Source organism: Acyrthosiphon pisum, chromosome A2, assembly GCF_005508785.2.
Source record: "Acyrthosiphon pisum isolate AL4f chromosome A2, pea_aphid_22Mar2018_4r6ur, whole genome shotgun sequence".
Classification (NCBI taxonomy): domain Eukaryota; kingdom Metazoa; phylum Arthropoda; class Insecta; order Hemiptera; family Aphididae; genus Acyrthosiphon; species Acyrthosiphon pisum.
The window spans coordinates 96,136,771-96,162,193 of NC_042495.1; the positions used below are offsets into that span (position 1 = coordinate 96,136,771).

The 25,423-nt window shown below is 26.4% G+C and overlaps 1 protein-coding gene across 2 annotated transcripts in view; it reads right to left on the reverse strand.

Moving 5' to 3' along the window:
* The window catches only part of LOC100163143 (glutamate receptor ionotropic, NMDA 3A), a 167,687-nt gene extending 146,590 nt beyond the window's left edge, over positions 1-21,097 (reverse strand). The window contains exon 1 of one of the 2 annotated variants that reach the window (XM_008186681.3): positions 20,963-21,097. The gene's annotated coding sequence lies outside the window, so the exon portion shown is untranslated. The remainder of the gene's footprint in view (positions 1-20,962) is intronic. The other variant, XM_001943366.5, reaches the window with a different exon arrangement.
* Positions 21,098-25,423: the final 4,326 nt, after the last annotated feature.

A 25,423-nucleotide genomic window follows, 5' to 3' on the forward strand; every position in this document is an offset into this window, starting at 1 on the left:
ATTCGATAAAAAAAAAAAAGCAGCAGTTGCACAATTGATGATTTGAACATATTATCGTTCATGAAATGGCCACTTTTTCCTTCAATTAATAAAATTGTAAAAAAAAAACAGTAAATTTCTCATTTGGGGTGTAACATATATATATATATATATATATTATATATATGTGCATAAAATATGTAATTAATTTAAACGTCGCATTAAAATAAAGAGAAAAAATATTGCCTATTTTGTTAAGCATCAACATTCTGCGTTCATTCAAGTTATATTGAAAACTTTTTACACCCCCTTCGACAATGTTAATTTGTTCCCTTACCCCAACCACATTCAAAAACAACTGACAGCAATGGAAAATAAATTAAAAATCCTGGCCCACGAATTACTATTATTTAAATTGCAACCGCGTAATATGTCATGTTGAAATTGTATCGCTTGTCCTGTACAATCAGTTGTAATTATTTAGTAAAATATATTATGAAGTAACTATACTTTTACCACACAGGTTTCAACGACTGCAGAGTGTCCGATATTTAGAGGGTTTCACTGTAAGTGTGTTTGAAATAAGCGCATGATAATCGGAAATCATAAATAGGTGCCTTACCTATAATGGTTTACGGAGCTCGCTATCCTTCGTTTTTATTAATCAGGCGCTAAATTCAAATTAATATCACATAATCTCATTGTTCACTCGGAATATAAAAAAAAATGATTTGAACTTTTTATACTACCTATTAAACAATACACTAATAATTAAAATAGTAATTTATGAGCAAATAGTGGCTACCTATATAGTTTTAGTTTTCAAAAACTTCCAGTAACTGTCAAAAATTAATTAAATTGTTGATTGGCAAAATAAACAATTACTTGTCATCACATCGCAAGATTTCTGTCAATTTCCTGAAGGTTTATACTTCGAGAGTAGTAATATTATACTTGTTTATTCATGATTTTGGTATTTTTTACAGAATTGCTTTTAATATTTATGTTGTATGGTAACTGGTAACAAATCATAAAAAATTATATGATTTTCCTAAAAAGGTAAAATTAAGCTGTTTTCAAAATCACATCATAGAACAATATGTTTTTGAATTTAGCTAAATGTATGGTCTTAGACGTTTTAGTTTTTATTTGTTGTTTTATAATACATGTATTTCCATTCTATAGTCAAATAATATAATTGGATTGCAATGTAGAGTACCTACCTTATTATTATGTATAGATATTAAACTATGTCGTTGGAACGTTTAGGACATAGACGTCTCTATATCATATAAGTTCTTTGTTTTTAAGGGTAGTTACTGTATTGAAACACGAATTAATATAGGTAACCGACAAAGTTATTATGTTTGTGGTAATGATTCTACTGTCAAATTAAAACGTTAAGGTTGATGCAATTTAAGGGTTGGTCGATAAATAATATAATGATTGTTGAATATCTTATTGAGACATGTACAGAAACGAATGAGTTCCAATATCTCAGAACTTTATTAGTGATACAAAACAAAATGTAAAAACATTTTTTTTTAAAAAACGTAATTAAAGATCCACTATATATTATTTAGAGATTCATATATTTGTTAAAATACATTTTGCGAGTATAAAGTTTTAAAATGTCAACTAAATGTTTAAAACATTTATTCTTTAAACTATAGGAAACAAATAAAAACTTATATACAAAACAGTGTTTATAACAACCCGGATATAATTACTCCAAATACAATTACTCCAGAGTTCGAATAACAAAACATCTCAAATGTACCTATTAAAGTTGCCATATTTTAATGACTGATAGTTTAAAGTATGAATAATGTAAAGCATACAGTAAAGGAACAAGGTTTAATTAAGCTTAACATCGATTTATATTTTATGTGATTCTAATATTTTTAACCAAACTTGATTTAGTATAAAACACAGTAGGATAGTAAAAAGCAAATACAATAATATTATTAAATCTACCTGCCTGTTTACCTAAATATATTTCAGCAACCAAAGTACCCACCAAATAAATAACCAATTAAAATTTTGATTTTTAAAAATCGACTTACCTCTACTGGATAATCTCTGATCAATTTTAATAAAATACTACTAAATATTAACCAATAGATACTCAGAAGTTAAGTAATGTTTTAAGTTTAGTTACATTTCTATTTCTTTGGTGCTTAAGTTTTGTATTCAAATAAAATATATGATAATATATTATGGCTATTTACATTTTACTAGCAAAGGGTTAAATACTAAATACCTTTTCTCTATATTTCATTTATAATTCATCTACAAATAAAGTTATAAAATAAGAAAAACTGAATATTTTTAGGAGTTCAAAATACTAAGATATTATTCTAGAAATTGTGTCAGTAAATTTAAATGAAATGTCAAAAATAAAAAATAATAATAATAAATATAATCCACGAAATTTTGCCCATAATACATAAAATAAATAATAATCTATACCAAACAAAATATATAGAAATTATTGTTATGAGGACGTGTTGAGTAAAATTGTGTATTCTTAATTTGGCTTTAAATTATCTAAGAATAGTTTTGGAAAAATATAAAAACATTTATAAACATTTTCATCAAAACTACCCAGTGCAAAAAGCAAAAATTTAAGTAATGACAAAGTCAAATTACGTTTTTAGTTTAAAAACTAATAATGATAATGCTCGTTATTACTAGTTATACATTTTTATACATTTATATGATCAACAACACTATTATTAAGTTTTACTATATTTCGCTTAATTTGAATTATAAGTTAACACTGAACACAATCCCTTTTTGTTAATCAGGATAGTTTTGGGTCATTTTCTCATATAGCTATTCTAACCTTTCGGTTGCCATAATGAAGTTAGGGATGTGATTATGTAAAGGATGATATAATCAAGTCTTTTCAGAAAATGCTAATGTTTTATTTATTTTTGCCACTTTATCTGAAAGGTAAATCAATAAAATAAATAAGATTTATCAATAAATTGTTTTATTATTAAAGATAATTAAATATATACATTTTAATTATAATTAATAATCTATATTTTTAGACTATAATAATATATAGGTACGTTTTTTTTTCAAAATTACATTTATGTATAACATATAATAACGAAAGCAAATATTAAATTATAATTTTTTTTATTTTTAGTCTTCGCTCGAAAAATTTACCGATATTCTGTCCTGTGTGTATTTTAAAACTTAAGTTCGTAAATTATACTAAAAGAATGTATAATGTGTATGTATATCCATATCCTATAATGCAGAATACTTAAGCTTACTATGGTGCAAAGTGTAAGTAAAAATAAATTCATAATTTTTTGTTAAAACCAAATTGTTAATTAATTCTAGTAAATTGAATTAAATTAGTGAAGAATTTTTAATTATTTGATGAAAATTATTTTCTATTTCAAAATGTAATGTATTTTTCTAAATATGATATAAAAAATGATAATTAATGAAGGTATTTTAATTTTACATTGTTACCTACTGCAAAAATATGTTTAGTATACCTATACGCCTTTAGTCGAAATATTTTATCATCGATTATATTATTTTATACTATTAGAATGTGCATATTATCATAACTATACTAAAACAAAATAAATTAATAACGGTCTATATTCATTATTAAAAATTTGTTAAATGTTGGTAGCTTAATAATAATAAAAATATACGAAAAAAATGTATATATTTGGTAAGTGGTATGAAAAGTAATTGTACATTCAAAAGTACAATTTTGTGAATTTGACGTGTTTTTAATAGTTTAGTTTTTTTAGTTTTTATTTTTTTTACTAAGAAAATAGTAAGGGGAATTTTCTACTTTTGGCCACACTAACTAGACCAGATTTTCTTTCGGTAACCATCCATGATTTTGAAGCCATTTTCCACGAACATTAAAGCGAATTATCTGCTAACGAAAAACGTGATAACAAACACAACAAATATATGTGAATTGTAAATTGAATTTCCAAATTGTTGATTGATTATTAAATATTGAAAATAAATCACCCCCCCCCCCCACCAATCACAAATTACGTATTTTATATGAGTAAACAGTTAAGACTTAAATAAACTTCTCTCTTTTTTGAACAAAATGAAATAAATTATGAACGCTAAATGTATGTAATTATGTAAATTTCCTAGAACAAATTAAAATCTAAAATTAGACATAAGAAAACAATCAAATAAGTACCTATTAAAAAATTATAATTTGTAATTTATTTAATTTCATAATATGTAAATAACGGAATGTCATAATCCTTAGTAAAATTGTCTAATATAACTTTTTAATAAGACATTATTTCTACAAAATGTGTTTTTAATTTAAATACTCACAATTCGGATTGTTTTAAATTTAAATTATAATTATGGTTTATACAGATGTAATATATTATAAAAATGTACATATAAATCGATTTTGTTAAACTTAAAGCCAAATAATTGAATTACGGTTTTTATAAAGGTTAAATATTCTTGAAATTAAAATTAAATCGTTACAATATTGGTACTTTTATAAAATTGATCTATAGGTACAATATTATACCAGATATTGAATGAAATTTCTTAATGACAAAGGGTTTTGTAAAATATCTTGATATGTTTGTATGAGTCATGTCTTCTATTAAATCAGCATACTGCCAAATATAATTAATGATCACATGTTTTGGCAATCTTATACAAAAAAAATACTGATCTAGAATAGTTACATTGTTTTTAAAATGCTTTATTGTATATTAATTGTATAATCATTAATTGTATGAATGGATACCATCTAATATTTGTAAAAACCTGATATTTATATGTAGGGTGGCCCAGAAAACTGGAAATGTCACCGGTTTTTGAGTGGGGTACCGGTAGGTATCCCGAAAATAATTTAATACAATTGAAAATTAGAAAAATTAGAAAAAATGTTGGAATAATAATTTTAATTGAGAGTCAAAAATATGTTATACTGGATAAAGTATTGATGCTAAATCTATAGGCTAATTATAAATTAATAATGTTGGGAAAATTCGAGGGGGAAAAACCGCGTGTGCACCGTGCACTGTTACTGCATGTTACAAGTTTACATGTTTTAATTTTATATTTTACTGATAGCCGACACAGGTGTTACAGACTAATGACTATTAGACTATAATTTATTATATCAGTAGTAACTTTTAGTCATTATGGCTCCTAAAAGAAAATACCATTTTCATTACGAGTTTTCTGAAACCGGATTTTATAATAAGAGTTAGAAATGAATTTGAAGCATAATATTTTTGATAATTAAAAAAAATATTAATTTTAAAATGTATGACTTATTAAACAATAAATACAATTTTCGAACAACGTTTTTATTATTTTTGCGTGGTAAAATGGTTACATAGAATAATATGTCGTTACTCGTTTTTTTTTTTAAAACGTTCATACCTAATATGATTCAATATTTTTGTTTTTGCTCTGTCCCAGATTTGCTTCATGAAATTATGGCAACCCTATTTATATTATATGGTATATAGTATATACTACATATTGTGATTAACATTATTATTTATTTCATTCCAACAAAATATAAATACAAGATATACTAATATATTATCATCGGATATCAATTCCAACTATTTAATTCGTACATTCTATCCTTATTCAGGTACCTACACAAAAAATATTTGAAGTGGATATTATTTTAAAATTGTCAATAAGTGTTTATGCTATATTGAAAAATATACTATAATATTGTACTTATAATAACATAAAAAATAAAATTTTATTAACAAACGTCATGTAACATAATAAAGGTATTACCGTCATTATTGAATCATGCAAGACTTTAAAGTTTAAACAGAATATCCAGGATAGATATGATTTTTTATGAGGCAAAAATTGATTGAAGTATATTAAATTGTAAAAAAATAAATATAATATCTATATCAAAAGTATTTAACAATATGGTTTTATCCAATTAGCGATGAGTATGACATATTTTATAAGATTAGTATGAACTATTTGAATTGATGCAATCAATTATATTACATAGATGTCCACGTACTGAAATAATTTCATCATGTTATATAATTTGTATTTATTTTTATCAAGCCGTTTCTATATTTCCATTAGATTATCTAAAACTGGAACGTGGCATTTGGCATGTCCCAAAAAACAAATAAATTCTTAAATAAAAATAATTGAACAAAAATCTACTTGTATAAATTAAATTAACGAAATTTGATGATGTCATTATTGCAGATACAAGACGTACATAAAATTACCTATCTCCATACTATCGTATATATATATACCTAGTATTGTCAACTTGCACGTGACGAAAATTTCGTTTGTCAGACTGTTGTGCGGCCTGCACTGATCTATTTGTCTGGTACATGAATAAGAACATACGTGATAGAAATATTAAGGTGAAGCAAAATAAATGATAACTATTTAATTTTTTTAGTGTTCAAATTAATTTGTCGTCGAACTTTTTACCTGTCCATTCTTATGATATAATAAATGTATAATGTACTCAAAGTTTAATAAGTGCCATAAAAGCTCCAAAAAAATGCTCTACAAATAATAGGTTTGAAAAAATGCAAAATCAAAGTTTCATTTTTGAGATCTTTGATGGATAAGACAAATTTTGTGATTGGTCACAAGTAGCAGTCGTACGGGTATTCAGATATATTTATTTGTAACGATAATCAATGTAAATGATATCATAATAATATAGTAGGTAGGTATGACGTATCCGGTTGTCTAATTAACTATTTGCGTACATCTAAATTATATCACAGTCAGTTAATTAGACACATTGTTTATTAAGTATAATTTAATTAAAATGTTATATTTATAGATATAAAAACAGCGTAATAACTTGGCTTGTATAGAAACAGTGGTAACATCGCATAATAAGGTCACATTTCTACAAAAATATTCTAATTTTAGATAAGTATAGATAGTTCATAATGTATTTGATTTAAATTTTAATGTAATTGAATTAAACATGCTGGATAGTAACTTTTTCCAAGTTAATCATATTCTACTTACTCAGAAGTTTTGCATAGTTTCCATCTGTGTACAATAAAGTTCATATATACATCGAGTATAATATGGTATACATGTATTTATTTGTTTTGACTTTTTGTTTTATTCATATTAACACTAAACTTTTGTACGAATAGAATAATACGGGTGATTGTACTTATGATACACATATGTTGTTATCTAAACATGTAAGATGTAAAAAAAAAAAAGGTACCGAAAGAATACAAAAGAATCCTAGAAGTTGGGAACTCAACTCGATTCACTATAGTGCGTTGGCATAATCCAGTGTTATATTACAATTTTAAATTTACAAAATCCAAATAGATGATAGTGTTTTCATTTTAATAAAAAAAAAAAAACAACTCGGAACTTATAATAGTATAATATAATAGATATATTTACATAATCTTTTAAAATTTAAAATTTCAGTGGTTAAAATAAAAATACAAACAAATATTTTCTACATTTATTGAAAATATTCCGAATATAATAATCAACCTTGCACTAAAATTTCAAGTCTTATAAGACTACAGAACTTGACTGAGATTACTGCAAATGTGGTTTAAGGATATATATAAAGAGCTTCTATATTTTAAAATGTATAGGTACATAACTGCATTACGTTTTGGAGAATTTTAACTTCTGAGAGCAGTGCCCTATTCAACAAAATAAAACCAAAAGGTAATCAAAAAGAAATTTATGTTTAAAAAATCAATAACACAATTTCTGCGTACTGATTCTTAACTTTTGTACGGTTTTCTAAATATTTATGAATATGCTATAAACGTACAGACATTTTTGTAGTTGCTCGCGAAGGTTAGGTATAGGGATGATTATTTATTATTATTATATTATTCATGATTATCATTTCATAACACTATATAAATTAAATAAAATCTATTTTCTCCTGAATGTATAATGACTTATAAATTAAAATCACAATACAACATTCAATATCCGATTTCAGTTTCAATTTTTCTTTATCTATTTATTATATTATATATTTTATTTATATATAATATTATAAAATTAAAAAAACTATTTTACGTACATTTATAATCCATAGCGTAGGCTATGAGCTGGATAATTTTACGTTAAACCGAATTGCTTGACTCTTAACGAATAACTAGTAATTATTATTATATATTATATACTATATGTTATAGTTATAATTCAGACTTACTACCTAGTTAAATAACGTAATACCAACAGTGGTAAAAGTTATATCTTCCCTCCAAATTATTATATTAAACCAACTAAAATATTAACTCCACTATACTTCAGTTGCTAGAGTACTGAGAATGAACCATTTATCAACAGTAAGTAATTGCCTTGGGCAATATTAATTTTAGATCTGAGTGAAACAAGGCGTGTATTGGTTGCAGTATAATGATTGGTTTTTGTGGTCATGTTTTTAGATAAATATCAATTATAGTTGATAACATTCCTGTAAAGTATTCAAGTAAAAGTATTTGAGTAAAAGTATTCAAATACTTTTTTTTGTATTAAATACTTTTTGGTATTGAATACTTTGGTTTTTTATTTCGAATATTTTATTTTTATTCGAAATAATTGGCTGGAAAAATATTATTGTCAACTATATACAATAATATAATAATAGTTGTATTTAGTATTCTGTATTTCTGTGTTAGCTGAAGCCCGGAGGTTTGTGAAAACCAGATTCCTAAAAATAGTTGAATAACTATAATTGAATAACAATATTCCCTTTAAACTATTAGCTAACTATTAGACAACCTACTACCTATGTGTTTATATTAAGATAGTTAGAAACCCACTTTAAAAACCAAAAGTATTTGAAAAGTATTCCAAATACTTTTTCTAAGTATTTGAGTAGTATTTGAAATACTATATAATTAAAGTATTTGAGTAGTATCTTAAATACTTAAAAAAATGCATTTGAGTATTTACTCAAGTACTTTTTAAAAGTATTCTTTACAGGACTGGTTGATAACTACCAAAACTTTATTTTCTGAAGAAATAAATGCAAGCCGGTAAATGCGAAGTTATATTTTTATAATAATTATGATTTTAATGATAACTAAACATTTTATATCGTATTGTAAATACTAAAGGTTTACAAATACGATGATTAATCATTGCATACAATTTCATGTAAATTGACTATTAATATTGGATATAGGTATTACAGTTACATAGATTACAGATTTGAGTTCCCGACAAGACTCTAATAGAATTTTTCATATTGAGCTTTTTACTAGTTTATTTACAAGTGTAAAATAGTTTGCAATGTGAATAATATAATATGTAATAACTTATAATAATATACTACCGGTGGAGCACCGATAATAAGCCGAATTATGTGAAAAGCTTTAAGGGTCGGAAAACAACCTATACAACGTATATACTATATAATATTATAATATATTATGTACCTATAATACCCCAAAAATGCATTTTAAAAAAACTCATCAGTTTAAGCACGGGTTCACTTATTTTCATCATAATATTATATTTTACTTAAATATATTTTAACGTTTTTATACTACCGGAAAGACGAATTGTAGCTGCCTTACAATTAAGCTAAAAGTATTTAAAAATATTTTTAAAAAAATGTAAGTAAAAACTATTCAAGGCAATTGTAAACATGGAGTAAGTGCACTCCAGTTTATCAAATATAAAAGTTTTACAAACAAAGTTATGATATTATAAAATTCATTAATTTATTAAATAATAATTGAAAAGCTGCTTTATTTACTATTATTTACATTTATTTTTAATATGCAAACCTAAATTCATTCCATTTATTTATTATTTGTATTGTAATATATAAGTATATAACTAATAACCATATCAAACTTTATAAAGTTACGTATTTTTATTTACAATTCATTCTTTTATTATAATTTTTCATTCACATGACGTACAATATTCTAAGAATATAAATAATATTTAATTAAAATAATATAGGTACTTGTATGGAACACTAATGGCCAAGTCGTAGAAGTAAGTGAAAGTATAAAACAAAATAATATTTGTTTCAGAAAACACTTATTGGGCTAACAAAAGTTGTACAAAAGTTTTACCGAAGTTAAATTATTGATTGAACAAATTTAATTAGATAATACTTTGAAATTAATGGAACTGTAAAATCTCTCGATTATTTTTTGAATAAAACTAAAAAATATATCCTATGAATTCTTTATGTAATGGTTAATATTTCATGTCTTTAAACTCTGTTAGTGGTTAAAAACTATGGCAATACACCAAGAATAATTTCACGTACCATATAATCCAAATGAAATATGTGTTTGATAATATTTTATAAAATTATAATACAAATTCTATTATTTTTAAAAAGAGACCACAAAAAATTCTCAAATACAACTTCGATAGAAGTGTTTTTAAGTATAATAATAATTACTTTCATATCTTGTAGGTTAACCCTATAAATATAGGTACTAATGTATAAAGTTATTTGAATGCTGTTTGGCTGGATTTAATTTAAAAACTAGTAGACTATACATTTGGAAATTGCCTAAGGAAGACATGACTATAAAAATTTAATAAAGTCGAGTATACGTATTTCTCGAATTAGGTTTGATGAAACAGATATTGTAAGGGAGAACGATTAAAATAAAATACCAGTGATTTCAGGCAATGTTATCAGTGGTACGTCTAAAGGTACGCGTGCCGATATTACGAAATTGAGTATGATAAAATCATAAGTTTGGAAGCATGTCAAAAGCCTTCAACTGACTATTAATATGCGAGTTCATAGACCAGAATATAGAAGAATTAATACTCTGCTTAAAATTGGTGACGGATGTATATTCCAGGTGCTAAAATACTGTGTCCCTTGAAAATCAAAGTGTGTCCCCCGAATAACAAATGCGTGTCAAATAAACAGATAAGTGGTATAAAAAAAGGGGAGAAATTTGGGTGTACAGTCCCACAGGTTTTTTTTTTGCTTTAGAAATCTGTCAAAGCCCAAAGGTAACAGTTAACTTAATAAATGTGTCCCCTGAAATCAGATGTATTTTAGGCCCTGGACTATATTCTACTTCTGAAAATGGCTATTTTAATTTTACCAACAGCTTGGGAACTTGCGTCTGTTCCGTCGATCAGCTTATTAACAACCAAGCTATCGTGTACAAATTTAGCTAATAGTAGGTACCTATTTCATTTAAATATAAATATATATCAAATATTGTATCTTGAAGAATGAATAGATACGTTGTTCGATTAGAATGTAAAACTATCTTCAAAATATTATTTAATTAATTTTTATTTAATTATTTTAAACATTGATTGCCCCAAGATTACACTACATAAATCTTAAATTATAATACGCACACAAACTGCAATGTTTAATCATTAAAATTATTTATCAGACGTATCGTTTAACCCTCTGGGTAGATTAGTTAACTAAGATCATAATGTTTACGAATAATTATTATGTTAATGAGTATGTCATTACTAGGTGGGTGAATCAAAATAGGTAGATTAAACATTAAGGTTTCCAGGTAACAATATCTTAAAACCGAGTTGTATCACAGTTTTTATTTTTATTTTTTTAATCTATTTCAACCCAAAATGTTGATCTCTAGAGTAAAAAATTAATGCGTTCATGATGAAAGGTTTGGATCTCGAGATTAAAGACAGCGTCTGTGGGGACTCCAAGACGAACGATTCAAGATATTCGGACAACTTCTCAAAAATTGTTTCACATTTAATCGAGGGAATTTAAGCCCCCGAATGCCATTTGATTTATTGATTAGAATATATTTACTCAACATGCAATGTAAATTATAAATATACCTATAATTAGATACCTACAATTAATGAAAACTTAACTTTTACTTAACATATTTTTAAATTTTCATAAATTTTCCTGATATATTATATACCTAGTAACTATAGATTTTTTAAAAAGTTTTGTATTTTTTTACTGGGAACAAGGTAATACTATCTAGAAATAAAATGTTATTATTTTAAATTAACTATTTTATTAAAAAATACATTTTATTCTTTTGTTATTAGATTTTTACTTAACATTAATAAATAAAAAAATATAATAATAAATGAACTATTATTATAATATAATCTTATAATTAAATCATAATTACAACTTATCATTGATTAAAAAAGGAACTTTATAGTTTATATGCATCAATATAATTAATGATTACGGATGAATACATAATTATCATATGTTTATAATAATAATAGTAATTAAATCCTTTACTTACTCCATACACTACCAAATTTATTATATTTATCAAGCGTATTAATTATATATTTCTATGTAAATAATATGGTTGGCATTACCAGGGTTATATCTACAAATCAACTACCAAAATAATATAATAAAATAACCTTTTTAACATTATCCCAAATTTGCATTTTTAAAGAAAAAAAATCTTCCCAAATATTACTTATATAATTATAATTTAATTATTTATATTTTTAAATTTTCTGGAAATATGTTTATTAAATTAACTCAAGTAATTAATAATAAGCAATAAGATACATAGGTATATTGAACAGTATTTTAATACACAATAAACTAGGACTGGCGGTATTTCAGTATATCAGTATATATATATGGTGTATCAGTAATACACTATATATATATATATATATAGTTATTTTACTTATTTTTTCTTTTTTTTTTTGAAACTTATGTTTATACGTCACCCTCCCACTCACCCCCCCCCCCCGGTTTGCTATATCAGCCCCAGGGGGTTTGGGGGCTGAGCCCCTATATAACGAGAGTTCCACAGGACCTCGAGTCTGGCGACCGGAGCCGGCAGGCGGAGGGAGGTCCCTTAAGTTTGGCACCCGGAGTCATTATACTTGTGTTACTTTTACTAACAAGGTTAAGTTTATTTATCAGGTCGTCCGTCTGCCCGCGAGGCAGGTATTCTCTCACTCCCCCCCCCCCAGCCCTTCCCCACTAGTTTGCTATTTCAGCCCTGGGAGGTTTGGGAGCCGAGCCTCCATTCAACGAGAGGTCCGCAGGACCTCGAGTCTGGTGACCGGAGCCGATAGGTGACGGGAGCCATTTGTCTTGTGTTACTTTTACTGACAAGGTTAAGCTTATTTGTTAGGCCATCCGTCTGCCCACAATTTTAGCCCCAGAGGTTTATATTTGGGTTATAGATTAGTATAGCATAAAGACAATTAAGCTTGTTGTGCGAATGCATAAAAACCCAGAATTCGAAAACTTCCTTTGTATATAACTTCAAAATGAAGTCCGGGTATCAAATATTGAATGCACAATCGTTCTTCACTCGTTTTAGTACATTAGTTTAAAAAAAAAAATATCAATATTCTTAAAAGGCGCAGTAAACTAGAGTGATGCGTGAATGCGTAAAAATCGCGAAATAGTGAACTTCATTAGGCCATAACTAAGTCCGACCGATTAATTCTAATTGCACCATTGTTCTTAGATAGTTAAAATGAGTAAGTTCCAAGAAAAAAATGTAGTTTTTGAAGTTTTTCATCAATAACTTCAAAATGAAATTTGTCCGGGCTTTTTTTTATATTCTTACAAAGCACTCTAAACACACATTATTAAAAAAAAATTTTTAAAAATCGAAAGTTGCTAGAACAGAATCGTTCCAAAAATACATAGGTACAAAATTACAATTAAACACATAGTGGAAAAAGTCTTTAAAAAAGAAACAAACATTTTTTATATTTTGTTATTTTGAAAATTAGGTGTTTAGATAAATATCCTTATAATTTTTTAAGTTTTATACTTTTTTGAATGATAACATAGATACTTACAGTATGTTTTAATTTCATCTTCCAAAACAGAATATTTTTATATAGGCTCTCTAGTATGCAGTATGTACGCTATAAATGTACATAGAATATAAGTCTTTAGGATATTATTAGATATTAGATACCTATAAATTAACACTATGAATGTAAAATATATTTTATACAACGTAAACAACTTTTTATTTACAATATTGTTACTGTAAATAATTTATACAGCATTAAAGTTTAAAAATGAAATGTTTTTTTATTAGTCATATTATTAATGAACGCATCACTAACATAACGTTAAAAATTCTGGACGTAAATAACTAATAAGAATATCAAAATCTTTCCAGATTAAATTTTGTACTAATCTATCGTAAACAGAATTTATAATTATTATTTAAATACGCAAGAAACATATTATTCCAAACTGTAGCAGAGGTCATCATTGAGTTCGATACAACTAGTACCTAAGTCAAGATCTAGTAAGTCACCAGTTGATGATTACCAAACATGTATTGTATAATTTTATATTGTTGTTTATTTCTTTGGAAATATAACGGGCCCCACTTAACAGGTTTGTATACCTATCCATTACTTACTGTTATATTGGTGAAGATGAAACTTCGACAACCAAGGTATAATGCTATAATGCCCATACATAATATTATTATGTACTTAAATCAAACTTGGTTGCACTGCTATTAAGCGCAATGCATATTTTAGCAAGTTTACGACTTTAATAATCGGTAAACAATTAATTGATTACAGACATTCGCAGTTTAATTTTTTTCTCATTAAAATAATTAATTCACGAATGCAAATATATGTAATCATTGATTATAATATAGAACAACATATTATTATTATATTACAATCAACCATAAATTATGTAATGTCTAAAATAATTCATAAAATAACAAATAATAGTCAATCCATTGGACATAACTCAATAATGTTATTCATCTGTGTGAATAAGTATTTAAATATGTAGGTATAGTAAAAATAGTTGTGATTGGGAAGGCTGATTTAGTTTTCTGTAAATATGATGGGCAATATAGGTATACACTTAATAATGAACGTCATATATTAATTGTGAATTGTATTATAATTTTAATATAGTAAATCCTAAATTACTAATATTTATGTAGAAAAATATACATCAATGGACAGTAATAAAATAATTATGACCCTAAATAAGCTACTAATTATAGGTATATTAAATCTCAAACAGAATTTACGTAATCATTCTCAAAAAATATCAAATTTGAACATATAATTTAAAAAAAAAAACCCTTAAAATGCCAAAAAATAAAACATAATCTATATCTAATTTTTGCAGAACTCAAATAAAATAATATTATTATAGAAGTTTTAGAAATTTAGAAATCTAGAAAATTAAAGTCAACCTACCATTGTATGGCTTCTGTGAGACTTATATAATTAAATAATTTTATATCGACATCAAAGCTTAGTGTCAACGCTTTGGTGGTCTATGGACAATTTTTAAGTTGAAACAAAATATTTCAAATAAAAATTCAATTATTTCTAAGATACAAAAATTATCTTTTTGTTATATTTAATATAATTACCTATCTAATATCGGTGGCCCACATCAACGCAACGTTTTACTATTGTGGCCTACCAAAGAAAAAAAGTTGGGTATCTGTGTCTTGAAAAGATTAAGAGTGTCGTAATTTTGAAGAAGGTTGAAATCAATTCACTGATAATATTCCACACATTTTGTTAATTTTTTTAAAAATATTAATTATATTTTAACAACTGCAAGCTATTTAAGACCTATTGGCTATTGGACGTATAATGCTCTGTAGATACTAATCCTTAGTTTATGACATTCTGTTATTAATAATTTATGAAGAAAGTTATCTGACAACAAGAATATCGACACCAAATTTGAGGACAATAAATTTTAAACAAAAATGATCATATAAATATTATTATACCTACGGGCTACTATAATTAACAGCATGAAAACATTAGATAATATTAATTTCAGTGTATAATATACTAGGTATTATTTATGTACCTATAATGAAAATAAAAAAGTTTATAAGCAACTAAGGGCACAAAACACCAAAAACGTAAAAAAAATATGTTGATATTGAATAGTATGAGAAATGTTCCAGAAAAATGATGAAGTTTTGTGTTAAAAATGAATAACTTATGTTTTCATGAAACAAGGGATATACCAACATTTGTAAATATATCACATGATATAATACTGTCATAAATTATAATAAATTATCTGTCAGCAACAAATTTTGGGATACAAAATGAATATTTAAAAGCATACCCAACACTAAAATTTACAATTATTCAAAAATTCAATTCCAGCAAACACTATAACCATCCACATATGTCATTTTAACTAATCTAATTTAAACTCGTGTTTAATTATCTCCACTCTAATCTAAGTATAAAATATTTAATAATCTAATGTAAAGTTGAAAAAATATATAATATTTAATAATTAATAATAACTCAGCTACACGAGAATATGTTTAACGTAGGTATATGTACTAAGTGTAACATTATTTTTCTATACGTCGTTACACGGATAGGTTATGATCCATACCCATGGTTTTAAAAAACAATTTGATTATTTTATGTAGCAATGGTCTCACTATAAGTAATACCTATATGTAATACGATTTCCGAATTCAACCAAAAGTCACGGGGACACACGGAGATCTAAATAAAACAATTATTGTTTGTAAACGAATACATTTTTTTTTTCGCTCGGAATGTAAAATTTTTTTCAAAGATATTAATTACCTAATAAAAAAAAAATCTAATGATTTTTATTATGAAATATGTATTCAGTGTTCTACCGATCATTTCGTATACCTCCCCTGAAACTGTTTTGTATTGTGTTGTACGCGTAATATCGTTTACTAATTCACCCTAATATTTTTTAAATAATTGAAATGCTTTGTGTATAATTTAATAAAAAAACACCGTTTTCTAGTTTATTTATAGAACCGTAATACCTGCAGTGACGCACTGGACTGGTTAATAGGGTTCGGTTTTGCAATATAGTACTAAATTCCGGTCGGTAGACCGTGGTACTATTATAGACTATAGTAATATCATATATAGTACCTATACTATATCCTTTTAACCACCTAGAATAGGTTGAGTGATGTGCTAAAAATCCATTGTAATAAAATTACATTTGAGCGTCTACTCTCGGAGTATTTACATACTATACTTGCTGAAATATAGTTAAATATTTTACAATCAAAAAAGTGTAAAAAGTCTTGAGAAGAAAGTTTTATATTAAATTAATTAATTACGTCTCAAATTTCACTTATTTTAGACTCTGGGTGGCATAAGTCGTACGGTGATGTATTTTTTTTCTGTTAACACTTTCTCGAGTAAACTAAAACCTAAACAATTTTATGACAGCGCCTCAACTATTACATTGGACATTTAATCCAACGGTTGTAAGATTTTTTTTTTAATTTTCAACAAATGTTTGTTAAAATTATGAATTACCACGAATAAATAACAAAACATAATAAAACAGTGTTTTTTTAAATCTATATAAATGTTGATTAAGTCGAGCTTTATTGCTTTTTTCATTCAATAATAACTGTTGTGTTCAAATAATAAAACAAGGCATTATAGAGAATATAATATATATATATAAATAAAAGAACCATTCAAACCAATATATCACAAGGTTTCATTATAAATCTAAAATTTCCACGAATAGCAACATTTATTTATTTCTAAGTAAAAGTAGCTTAATTAATAAGTGTTTTTAATTATTAGACATACAAAATCCATTTACCACATGTCCAATATTTCTTTTTCAACGGACATAACAACCAAATGGTGTTTGTTTAATGACCCAAATACGGTCAGAAAACTTCGGTTAAGAGTAATTTTGCTACGAACAAAGTACAAGAGTTTCCAAGTGTTGTAATTAATTTGAAGCTGATTAAACTTTTAGGTTTCTCCATCATTTTAATTTTGGAACTATTATCTGTATTTATCATTACATGCATTTTAATGATATCTATAAATTAATAATATTTTTAATAGCATAATAATTGTATACATTAGATTCAGAGGAGAGCAAATGTTGGAGGGCAATTGTTATTTATGTATTAATTGTATTTTATTTAAAATAAATTGCAGGAACTATAGAACCTGAATGATTTTACAGATTTCGTTTGAAAATAAAAAGTTGTTTTAATATTATGGGTACTCATTGACATAGGCGCAATTTCAATAAAAAAAACTGAGGGTGTCTGCATTTTCTGGGCATTTAAATCAAATTATAACTATGAGGCATTTATGACTTTTTTGAGCAAAAATGTTTTATGACAACTTAACATTGAATACTTATAGTGTATTAGGTACATTTTATAAAAATTAATACAAGTCAATTTTAATTTATTAAAAATTTAAAACAACTTTTTTATATTTTATTCAAAACATATGACAAATAAATATTAGTATACAAGGTGTAACAGAAATACTTGACGAAAAAAAAATGACGCTACTTAAACGTATGACAAAAATTATTAAAATTATATGATTAGTAAATAATTTAAGAATTAATATAATCATGTCAGCAAATTCCCCAAAAAAAATATTTAAAAAAAAGTTATTATAATAAATAATAACTAAAAAAATATTGATATTTCAAAAATTCTAAAAAATTAACTTTTGACTTCGATAAATGTTTTTACTTTTTGCTATCAAAATGGTTCTTATAATCATATTCACAAATTGGCTATTTTGAATATATCCAAACAAATTTAAATCAAATTTAAAATTTTTTATTTTCATTGTTAAAAAATTTTTTTTTTTTTATTTTGAATTAAGAACATTTAACAATCTGTACTCGTGGTACAATAAGCTTAATAGATATTTGAATTACAATAGTAATAACAATAGTTGTTAAAAAATAAAAATATTTTTTTGCATAATATATGTGTATTGCAAGTGACTATAAAATGTATATGAAAAAGCATTTTAAATATTGATTAGAACAAAAGTTATTCAAAAAGTCAGTTGTATCTGTTACATCCTGTATATAGGATATTATACGATCACACAGATTGTCGGAAACTTAAAACTCATAAGTGAACACCAACTGACAAGTGATTCATACATCATAATAATTAGGTTTTTTTCCGAATTAGATGTGAGCACGGGAATGTTTAGATTAGTAGATACTCGCGATACTATTGTCGTAGCGCTGAGTCGCTGCTGAACGTGATAACTGATAATAATATAACCGACCACAATGACCGGGTTTAGTAGAGACATTGGAAATTATTAAATAATGATTAATATCCTAAATAGATTTGAATTCAATAAAATGACAATTGTCGAGTTCATTGTTTCATTCATTATACTCTGATACAGTGATAGCCTCATGTCTGGTGATAAACTGTTTTTGATTTTTTTTTTTTGTTGTTGTTAGGAGACGGTTAAATGCATAAACACATAAATTATTAGAGTGTGCTAAATCAGGGGTGCTAATACCCCCTAAGCCCCCCCCCTATTTGCGCCTATGCTCATTGCTATATAGTTATATAGTTATTGTATTACGTTCATGCAATAGATAATTTAATCTTAGCTTTTTTTTAACTTTAAATAAACAATAAATGGTATACATTTCATGGGCTATTATAGTGATTTCATAAAAGTATTTACAAAATATCAAATAGCTACATTTAAAAAAAATCACTGTTTTAGTTTTATAGTTTTATACTTTATTATATTTATTACAAGTTATTTATTTAAGTAAATCAACGATGATAAAATATTTAGATTTCCTATAAAAATAAATACATTATTCAGTATAATAGGTACTGCAATTACATAATACAGTGAAACGTCCATATAACGAAATTTTTCTATTTTAACGAAGTATTTTTGAGAACCAAACTAAATTAAAACCAAATTTATTCAATTCTATTTAACGAAATACTCTTTGATAAGAATTTTTTATTCCCCGTGAGACTTTGTAATATGGAAGTTTCACTGCATTAAATATAATTCAAACAAAATATTTCCAAGTATATTTAATTTTATTCTCAAACTAGTGTATCTGAACTAAAATAATTGTGTAATTCTGACGATTTTGATTCGTCTGCATATCATATAGTTGGTCTGATGATTCCTTTACAAGCTAAAACACTAATAACACTAATCCTAAGAAGTTTGATGCAGTTACTCTATACTCGAAGTATATAATATTCCAAACAAGCACGAATGATGAAATTTAAATTCAAAACAGCACTCTACCATGATATATGTCATATTCCAATGGAAGGTAGTTTTTTTCATAAATTTTCTCGGTTCTCGATCAAAATGCTTTCAAACAATAAAGCAAAATGCAAAATGGATATTATGTAGGACAACTCAAGACAATTCGTAAACTTTTGTTTACATAGAACAACATTTTTGAACAAACTTCTACAATTATATATAACTTACTTATAATGTAAAAAAAAATAATTCTTAATTTCACATCAAATTCGTAAATAATTTTTACACGTTGATTAAATATAATAATATGTGCATTGCAATAATTTACTTAAACTATTTAAAACGATCCGCCAAATGAAATGTTTATTTTATTTGAATCTATTAGTGTTTTTACCATATCCATGTGTATCTAACCATTTATCATTAATTATTAATGTGGAACCAACGACGGTAATTAATTAAATACGTATTAAAAATAAATATATTCAATGGGGATGAAATAAACTTTAATTTAAAAGGTCCAACCTATAAATTATTTATGAAAAAAAATGTTCTTATGTAAACATTTTTTTTTTCAGACTTATTGGTACATTTTATACAAGTGAATCAATCAATTAATTTAAATTATTACTCGTATGTACCATAATTTTTTTGAACAATAAATAAATATTTATGGTAGAAAAAAATCAGTTAGATACACGTCTATTATACCTAATTTAAGTCTATTATATATTATATTGTAATTAAACGTAGCCACGTAGGTACAGAGTTATACAATTTCAGCGTTAAAAATATCGTCTACGAGCACGTGTTTAAAATTTCGTAGTAATCTATTATCGTTAAAAAATTATAGTGACGATCAAACAGCTTAACGGTGATAATCATATACCATATATGAATTAAAAAATGTGAAAAAAAATGTTATGTGGAAAAAAATACGTACTTGATGGTGACACCCAGCTATGCGTAGACGAAAAACAACTCGCATCCAAGGGGAGACGATCGTGACCGGTCCGGCGGCGGCGGATGAACACGCGGCCAGATCACACGGTAGCCAGGCGGCACATGAATCGGCCGAAAAAGCAGGAGACGGCGGTGACGTATGAACGCGTCCCCCGGTGGCGGCGGCGACGGTTACTTTGGGTCATGACGACCAGAGGGCGTCCAAGGTGGGGAGGAGGATCGATCCTGAATCTGACAAGAGGTTTTGCCAGGAGTAAAACCGTTTGCCGCCCTGTCGTCGCCGCCAGCAGCTCTGCCCCTCTGCACCGGAGCCACTACTACTACTACACCGGTGCATCTCGTGTAATTGTGTATCGGACTCCAGTCGGTGTGTGTTCGTGTGTGTATATGTGTGTGTGTGTGTGTGTGTGAGTGCGTTATTATAGGTGTGCGAATGTGTGCGGTGCGTAAGACTATGGTGGTGCATTATTCGCTGAGACAATATGGTGTATCTGTGACGTCAAAATCTAACCCCGGGGAAAAAAATAATAAAAATGTTTCGAATAAATTCCGTTGTTGTGCGCGCAAAGGCCGAGGGAAAACGATACTATAGTAATGGATAGCTGTAGACGGACGCGTAAGTGTGTGAGCTTCTATATATATAGAACGAAACGCATAACAATATATGTATATAGGTACCTAAATAGCCGACTGGCTGACTCTCCCGGGAAGTCGTAGGGAAAGTGCAAGAGTGAAGGCGCCACCGACGAGTGTTTTTCTTCTGTACGATAAATATATATAGGTATTATACGTATACGGTTTCAAGTATGATCCTCCTGGACAGGAATCCGTCCGATATCATATACGGTTTTAACTCTAAAAGTATATTATTTATAATAATTGAAAGTCTTTGCAACGACATATATTAAGCCGCGGATGACGTGAGTTGCACTTGACGGCAAAGACATGAATAGTGGTACTGTGGTACTTGTTCGGTTAATTCAAATCTGCAGTGTATACCTATACCCGCGGCTGGCAATAGAAAATTATAAACGTTAAAGCCGAGAAAACAATACTGTTTGTTTGAATACTTCAAACTTTTTGTTCACTACCTACATAAAACAAAAAACAATTAATACAAAGTCAAAAACTCAATCGCTCAAAAAATCAAAACATATACCCACCTAATATATTTTGTTGAGCTTTAATTAAAATTAATACAGTATTACATGTGATTCGTTTCAAAAGACGACTTTTAGTTTAAAAAAATTCTCAAGAAAGCGATAAGACAAGACGCACGTAGGTCCTACACCCAACAGAAAATATTTCAATTATTTTATTATTAATATTAAATTATTATATTTGATATTCAAGTATAAAATGTTAAATACGGTAGGTATTCAGCGCAAACATAATTTATGGAATAGCCAAAGTGAGCTTTACTCGTCATTATATGGTCTTAACGGCCAAACACAATATATAAGTCGTTCTTATTTGACACATGCTACAACACTTCAAAATGCTTCTATTTTTTTTTTATAAACTAAGTAAATTAAAATAATTTGATCATCAAATCTCTTATTTTTTTGTTCAGCATACCTATACCTACCATTTTATCATTCATCAGGTTATTGATCAGGCAATTTTAATTATTCGTTTCAAAATAATTATAAAGTTTAAGTTACAATAAATCAAATGTATGATTCAATATTTTAATAATATAACGTACTTACTTACATTTTACAGTGTGGCTATCCTATTTGATAGTTACAGGAAATGAGTAATTTCATATAATATATATATTCGTCGCATATTATATGCAATAGAAACAAATCATTGTAAATACAAATCTTAAATGATCATAAGAAATATACCATTAAAAAAACAATGTTTAAGTCTTTTCACTTTATTCAAAATTAAAATAATTGTAGAAAAAGTACCTACATAAATATAAATACATTGTATTATTCGAGTGAAAAACTCGTGTTTTTTTAAAAACTCTTGAAAAATAAAATGTGACAAAAAAGACTGTGTTTACAGAACAATAAAAAAAACTATACAATATTTTAAACCCTATGCATATATTATAAATGTGTTACTTTAAGTATATCTACGATCTACGCGAGAAAATTTTTTTACGTATCCAGTTATATTAATAAATAGTTTAATAATTTATTACGTATAGGCTATAATATGTGTAATGTGTTACTTAATACTGCGTATTATTTATAAAGTTCTTAAGCTTGGAAATAGTTACCTAATTGTATTACATCTGACAATCATTAATTATTTGAAATATCTATTTATATTTTTTTAATTTAATTATATGCCTAAGTCAATATGAATAAATTATGAGCTAACTAAAGTCAGACAAATTGTTATTAATGATATTATATAAATTCAACGAAAATTAAAGAAATTCGGTAAAAAAATGTTTTAATCAAAGAATATCACGAAGGTGTAAGTTAAACAGCGTCAAGAGGACAGAGGTACTATAGAGCCTTAGGCTCGTGTCGCTTGTGATTATTCTTGTGTCAACGTAATTTTAAAATATTTATGAAGGGGAATTTGGCTCATAACACGTGCACAAAGTATATAGTAAACAATTTAAAATTCTATGTGAAATGAGAATATAAAATTATACAATATTAAAACACGAGTACACAACGTGCTTTTAAATATTTTAATGTTTGACTGACATTACCCTGTGATGCCTCAAGTTAGGTAGGTTAGCCTTACTTTACCTTTACTTGTAGTTAACCTACAATTAATATTTACATTTAGTATAGATGTAGTAGATGTAACAATAGTGCGCATCTATATTATTATGATTATCGTTAGTAAATTTTATAAATTCTGAATAGACTGTAATAATCTATTAAATTATTTTATACATCCACGTTTAATTTGAACCATTTTTTTTAATTAACACGCTCGTAAAAGTCTAATATAACCTATAGCTACACATTTCTCCATGTAAACCCCCCCCCTCCCCACCTAAAAAAGTTATTAATTTAAATTAAAAAGCACTACTTACATGTTGAATGTAATAATAATCATAAATATCTAAACTTCATAAAGAAAAGAGTAATCTCAAAATAAAATAAAACAAAGAATTTAAATATTTGAAACTGTTACATTAAAAACTATAAATATTAAACGGGTTAATACAATATTACAATATGTGTAACGTTAAAAATAAATAATAAACTCAGCTGTGATACATATTTCTAGAAATTGTATGCAAAAATGATTTAACCTTGAATTAGACTAATTGATCGAGCTAAAGCTGAAATTAAATTAAATTAGTAGATTATTTGTAAATAATAAAGCTTAATTGTTTATACGTACTTAATCTAATTCTAATAGTCAAATGTGAATTTTCAAATGCATATACAATTTGTTTAACAAAATTATTAATACTCAGTTGAAGAATTATTTAAATATTTTGGCATAAGTATTATATTTTTTAGTTAGCAAGTTATAACTATATAATAACCTATACAATTTTTGTCTACAAATCCCTGTTACCGATTTAATAACTACAGTTTCTCACAAATAAAATGTATTTCATTGAGAACGTGTTAAGAATAGTTTGTGCCTAGTTATCAGTATACAATTATTACTTTACACTATATTGGGTATTGACTATACCTAGTACCTACATAATATGTATGGTAATACAGTGAAACTTCCATATATTACTCATGAGAAACAAAAAAAAAAATTCGTATTGTAGAAAAATTCGTTAAATAAAATTAAATAAATTTGGTTATAATTTGGTATGATTCTCAAAAAAATTTCGTTAGACCTAAAAATGTTGTTAAATGGAAGGTCATTGTATGAAAGTTTCACTGTGTAGTAAAAATAGCAATTTGCTAATACATGTTTCAAACTCAATCGTGATCGGTGATATTATATTACATCTATATTACCTATATCTGTTTAGTATTCTTCAACTTGATATTTGTTTCATAATCAGATATTCTACCAAAAAACTACATACACGAGTACACGATTTCGTTTTGATAAAACAAACTTTAACATTATTTTGTGCATTTCGATTTAGGAAAATTATCTATTTACAGTCTTAACATTACTAACACGTAGGTGAACCTTATATGCACAGTCGATTAAAACGGAAAACACTGATACGTTAGTGACTATATAGGTAGGTAGGAAAATCGTTTCAAAATAGTGTTCTCGAATACACAATTATGTGTGGTGAACACGTAATAATATTCTAAATTCTAAATGTCTATGTCAAACATAATGTATGAGCTAAGATAAGAAAAGCGACTATATTACTATAATGCTAATAATGCGTATTGCATTTTACATAATATCGTCAGATTTTTATTTCCGCGATAAGTGGTCATCAATAATCTATAATGTCTATAATGATATATATTTTAACTCACATATTATAATTGATCATCCAGTTTAGACATTGCGGATTCCG